The sequence below is a fragment of the Bubalus kerabau genome, chromosome 8 (genome assembly GCF_029407905.1).
Source record: "Bubalus kerabau isolate K-KA32 ecotype Philippines breed swamp buffalo chromosome 8, PCC_UOA_SB_1v2, whole genome shotgun sequence".
Lineage (NCBI taxonomy): Eukaryota > Metazoa > Chordata > Mammalia > Artiodactyla > Bovidae > Bubalus > Bubalus kerabau.
Window position 1 is genome coordinate 8,549,797 of NC_073631.1, and position 6,000 is coordinate 8,555,796.

At 51.5% G+C, this 6,000-nt stretch overlaps 1 protein-coding gene across 2 annotated transcripts in view; it reads right to left on the minus strand.

Moving 5' to 3' along the window:
- Nucleotides 1-496, minus strand: part of IKZF1 (IKAROS family zinc finger 1) — a 98,144-nt gene extending 97,648 nt beyond the window's left edge. For both annotated transcript variants that reach the window (XM_055589664.1, XM_055589663.1), the window contains exon 1: nt 257-496. The gene's annotated coding sequence lies outside the window, so the exon portion shown is untranslated. The remainder of the gene's footprint in view (nt 1-256) is intronic.
- Nucleotides 497-6,000: the final 5,504 nt, after the last annotated feature.

The following is a 6,000-nucleotide window of genomic DNA, read 5'->3' on the forward strand; positions in this document are numbered from 1 at the left end:
TTAAACAAGATCACGTCCTCCTCCGGGGGACAGAGGGGCGGCTCACAGCGTCCCACGGCCGGCCTGCCCTGCACCTGCGGTCACAGCACGAAATGGCCACGGCTTTGACGAAAGTCAGCGCTCCCACCGTCCCCAGAAAGGAGAGGTGGACCCGAGCGAAACCAGGACTCACAAATGTGACCGCCTCCGTCTTTTCCTTCTTTCCTTCTTTTCAAATCCAAGTTTTTCTACGGACATTCAGTCTGAAAACACTCACGTGGATGTGTGCGTCGCACTTTGCAGGTCCAAGACTGATCCTCAAGCGCGAAGAGTAACCTCGGATCCGAGCTCGCCCGGTGGGCCCCCTTGTCGCGGTCAATCGTCCCGCCCCGGCTCGGCTGCGCTCCGCGGGGACCCAGGACCTTCGCCGCAGCGGTTGCCGGGGCGCGGGCCGCGCAGGCACTTGTTAGAGCGCCCGGCTTGCTCGGCTGCCCAGCTCTTCCCAGCTTTCTTTCACAATGACTTCCTGAAGTTGCTCACTCTCATTGTTCCCCATTTCTCCGCCGCGATCCCCACCCCCAGCCGGCCGCCACCCGGCTTTCGCGCTCGCGGCCGGTCTGCCCGTCCCGCGTGCACAGCGCCGCCCACGGGCTGCGCACCTGTGCCCCGCGCCGCGCCCCCGCGAGCCAGCGCTCAGTCACCTGCGGCCGCTTGCTCCGAGCGCCCGGGCCCGAGCGCGCGCCCGTTACCCGCGCTCCGCAAACTTTGTGGCTGCGCGCCACACCGGTCCCGGCGCGCCCTGCCCCGCCGCTGCCTCGCCCCTGCCTCGCCCCGCGTGCACGCTCCGGCACCAAACAGGACAGAAGCGAGGAGCGGGGCCCGGGGCGTGGCGCGAGCAGGACTAGCAGAGGGACTGAGACGGGGAGCGGGACTGGACGCCGAACCCGGCACGGTGCGGGACTCCGAGCGGGACTTGGAGAGGGATTCCGGTCGGGGCGCGCCGCCCCAGCCGCCCGTCGCCCGCTCACGCGGCGCCGTCCCGAGCGCAACTCCGGGGCAGCGTGCGCAAACTTTGGCGCCGCGCGGGGCTGGACCCTGGCCTGCCCCAACACAGGCGACGAGGGAAGCGGCAGGCACGGGCCGTACCTGCTCGCGCAGCCGCCCGCTGCATCCCGCTCGCCGGCACTGGGCCCGCTGGGCGCGCCGCCGCCACCCCGCGCGCTGCGCGCCCCTGCCCTCCCCGCGCCGCCGTGCTTCCTCATCCCACCGCTGCCAGGCATAGCCAGAGGGTCCGCCACCGCGCCGCAGGACCCGCGCTTAACCCCTGGGGGTCCGGCGCGGATGGCGTGTGGAGGACTGCCGGATCTGGGGCGTCCTCCCGGCGACCGGCAGCCTTGCGCCCCGGGCCGCTCGTCGGGGCACCCGCGTGCTCGCCCTACCCCGGGACTCGGAACCCAGTGATGCCCTTTTCCACTGCCCGCCCGGCTTCGCTTCCCTCCAGCTGGGCCCACTTGGCTCCCTGGTTCTGGCTGCGACCCCAGTTTATGAGTGCCCACCCGAGGGGGTGGGAAAAGTTGATCCTTCGCAAGTGAGGGGAAGGTGCGATTCATTTTCCCAGACAACCAATGGAATACCTCTCGTCTCTCTTCCCTCCCACCCGCTGGAGGCAGAAGTTAGGATCGCGCCTTCAGTTTTGGCCTGTGTGCACACGCGAGTGTGAAAGGGCGGCGTCGGTGGAGGGGACACGGAAGGGAGACCTGTAATCCCCCTCCGGGTGTCTCTGAGCCTCAGCCGCTCCCTCCGAGAGCCCCGAAGCACGAGTGTGAGGCGCTGTGTATCAGTTCAAACAAGAATGGCAGCTCTGAGTTTCACCTCTTCGCCCTCCACGAAGAATCCATCATTCTGATTAGTCAGCACCGCCCCCCCCCACCCCACCCCCCCACAGGAGCCTGGCGAGAGTGTTTGAGTAGAAGATAGTGCCACCCGCCCCCCCACCCCCACCCCCCAGGTGCCACCTTAGGAACGGAGCTGCAAGAGCCAAGGTCTCGGCCCTTCAAGACTTGCTGGGACATAAAGCGAAGATAAATGCTGGAGCATCCCTAACAGCAGGATAGACACACCGGGTCTTTCCGTGGGAAGAGTGAGAAAGGGCGTTGTGGCCTCAAGAAAGGGGCCGGGCAGGCCTTCCAAGTGGGGCAAAGTGCAGCTGAGTGAGGCCAGGGAAGGCTGAGGAGCATATAAGGAGGCTGCTGGTGGCAGCGCTAGGGGCCCTGTGGACCACCTTGGCCTCTGCCATTCCTGGATGAAGTCTTGGAGCTACAAACAAGTTCTACCGAACTCTTCCTCAACCACTTCAGCAAGAACACTGCTCAGCTCCTCCTGAAATTCCCCTGTGCTGAAAGGAGCCAGTTAACTCCCTGCTTAAAGCCCAGGGGCGGGGGGTGGGCTTTAAAGGTTCATTGATTTAATTCCTAGTCCTTCCCTTACCTATATGACTTCTGCCAAGTTATTGAAACTCTGTGATCATAGTCTTTTTACGTGCAAGAGAAATCTACTTTATCCTAGAGTCCTTGTCAAGATTAAATGAGACAATAAACGTTGTGGGGCCCCAAAGGAGACAGATGATGCAGCGAAAGGGTCCTGACACCCCTCCAGGTCTTGAATGAGTGTGGCACCCTTAGTCCTGGCCCCCAGGCTCATCTCTTTAAATGTGTGCCGTGGTCCCCAGGACTGTATGTCAAGGACTGACAGGCTCACCCTCATATGACCAATGCAAAGCACATTCTGAAGCAATAGAGCATGAGGCTAGGAGCCCAGATGGTTTGACCTTGTGATATCGGCCTAGGTCCTTAACCTCTCTGAGCCTCAGTTTCCCCATCTATACATTGATGGTAATCATATATGCTACTTCCTGGAATTGTTGGTGGATAAAGCTCACTCTATATGGAGGATTTTTTCATATGCCTAGGTAGAGGAGGACTCTGTGAGCAGTGATTAATATTTATTATTAACCCTACTGTTATTGACCTGTCTTGTGTACCACTCAAAGAGGTGGACCAGAAGGAACCTGGTATATAATCTGGGTCTGTGGATAGACTCCATGGGGCCACGGAGAACCCTTCCATCAAAACTTAAAACTGATATAGATAATGATACAAGCATATTAGAGAGTCTATATATGAGCGGCTTTACTTTCACTTTTCACTTTCATGCATTGGAGAAGGAAATGGCAACCCACTCCAGTGTCCTTGCCTGGAGAATCCCAGGGACGGGGGAGCCTGGTGGGCTGCTGTCTATGGGGTCGCACAGAATGGGACATGACTGAAGCGACTTAGCAGCAGCAGCAGCAGAGGGTCTATATTGGGGTAGGGGATTTAAAAAAAAGGTTATTATAGTATTATATGAAACCATGTGTGTGAAACTTTTGAAAATTGCAAAGCACCATAGAATTTAAAGAATCATTCAATATAAAGTAAAATTTTAAAATGATAATTTTTTTAAATAAAAGCACACTGGAGAGAAAATATACCAGTGGAAATTGAAACAGGTGTGATCCTTTAAAAATTTATAGGTCTCAATTAATTTTGTTTCTTTAGGAATACATATATGTAGCTGTTTCCATAATGTTAGAGTATTAAAAAATAGCTTCCTTCATTCAGACAATAATTGTCAAATTACCATGTTTTTGTTATGAGATAATCTTATCAAAAGAAAAAAAGCACCTATAGAATTAATCAAAGTCTACTTATTCAGAATTTACTATAATAATGGAGTCAGGCACTTCTGTTCTGGCAGAGCCTGGATGGCATTTTAAAGGAGAGTGAGTTTTATGGAGGAAAAGGATAGGGGAGGTGATAAGATATAATTGATAGTTTTGTTTCACACTAGCTATGTGAGTCTTCACAAATTCTTAACCTCTCTGAGTTTCAGTTTGTCATCTTGGAGCGTACCTACTTCTCGAATGATGGTGCCAGAATATAGTGAAATTAAATTAAATGATGTATGTAAGTAGCTATTATAATGATGGCATTTTTTTGTTTAAGAAAAATCTGTTAAATAGCAATGAAATGAGCATCCTTTTTCCTCCAGCAGTTGAGTAGCAGTAAGTATATTGTTAAATAACAGAAAAAGATTTTTGTTAAAAAGAAAACCTGAAATTCTATTTATCTTTCTGTAACGTGAAACTCATACAGAACACATGGTTTTGCCTGAAAAGGATCATGGATTTGAGGAACGAGACCAAAGACTTTGATAAAACTTCTGCAATAAGGGCCCTGCTGCTTTGGTTTCTTTTCCTCAGTTTTTTATCATCTCCAGCTTCTGCTTCTTCCATTTTTGAAAACCAAAACTTTCCAGCCTGGGCCAAGGTCCTCAATCCTTTTTCTTAGGGCTCACTCCTTGAGTTTGGCTCTTTGTAATCACCAACTGCTGGTTCTCACTTTATTTCTGGAAGTGAAGAACCAGGATGCAGAAATGGGGCAGGGCGGGGAGCTCGTGCAGAACCAAGACTGTCCAGCTGGCAGGGACCCAGAAGGAGGCCCCTCAGGGTGCACTGTGTCCTCTCCGGAGTCTCCGTGTGTGCTCAGTTGCTCCATCGTGTCTGACTCTGTGCAACCCTATTGCCTGTAGCCCACCAGGCTCCTCTGTCCAAGGGATTCTCCAGGCAAGAATGCTGGAGTGGATTGCCAGGCCCTCCTACAGGAGATCTTCCTGACACAGGGATTGAGCCCGCATCTCTTATGTCTCCTGCATTGGCAGGCGGGTTCTTTACCACTAGCGCCACCTGGAAAGGAAGACTCCATGACTCCTGGCTTTGAAACCTGAGAAGTTCAGTAGTTCTGCTGATCATTCACAACTCTGACTCTGAGTTTTGAATCAAGGACGTGAACTAAGTGACAACCAAATCCTCCTCACTTTATGATATTTCTTTCACCTTATTCCCTTTGGTATTGTAAGGAGAAAATGCTTAGATTATAAAAAACAGTGACTTTCAATCAATATTGTTTGGTTAGAAACAACTGAAAAACAAATTGAGTCTGATGTAATGATTTGGATGATAGATTCACTCAAAAACTTTCTGGTGAAAAGGTTTTAAAAAAATGTTTTGTGTGAATATTCTGTATAAGTAAAAAAAAAAAGTAGATATTGATGTGACCAGAACAGACCAGAATAAAGAACACCAGAGGGCTGAATGTCACGCATTCCGCCTACCCCACCCGACTGTGGATTGTTTAGTAGTAGGGTTGAAGCTCTACTTCTGGAGGTATCACACCTTCTGTTGGGATGTGTTTATTCATTTAGTCAAAGAGCATGTATCTATCAAGTGCCTACCATTGTGGGTGACAAAATTTGAGAGACAGGGAGTCCCAATAAAACATCAGATGTGATCTTATCCCTAAAGGACCTCCTGCTGCTAATCCAGACAAGCAGAAACAATTGCATTTCAATGTGAAACGTGTGGTGGTAAATTCAAACACAAAGCCTGCAGACACACAGAGGGTGAAGCTGCTCAGTGGTACTTGAGCTGGTGGAGGAAATGCTGAGCTTCTCTCCCTGTGGGGGCTTCAGAAGAGCTTTCTCAAAAAACTCAATTAGCCAAAAACTGATATGTTGTTGTTCAATCGCTAAGTCATGTCTGACACTTCGTGACCCCCTGGAGTTTGCTCAAACTCATGTCCATTGAGTCGGTGATGCCATCCAACCATCTCATCCTTTGCTGCCCCTTTCTCCTTTTACCCTCAATCTTTCCCAGCATCAGGGTCTTTTCCAGGGAGTCAGCTATTTGCACCCGGTGGCCAAAGACTAATAATCATATTTAAAAAACAGCCCTGTTGAGCCTAACTCTGCGGAGGACATGGCTAGAACATTGTTTTCCATCTAACGATGCAATGCAGACACTCAAGTTCAGACAGAGTGGCTTGCCTGGGGTTGAAGATTAATGATCAGACTCTGGAGCCAATCTACTTGAGTTTGGGAGTTTGGCAAACTCCTAGGCTTCCCCATGCCTCAGTTTCCTCTTCT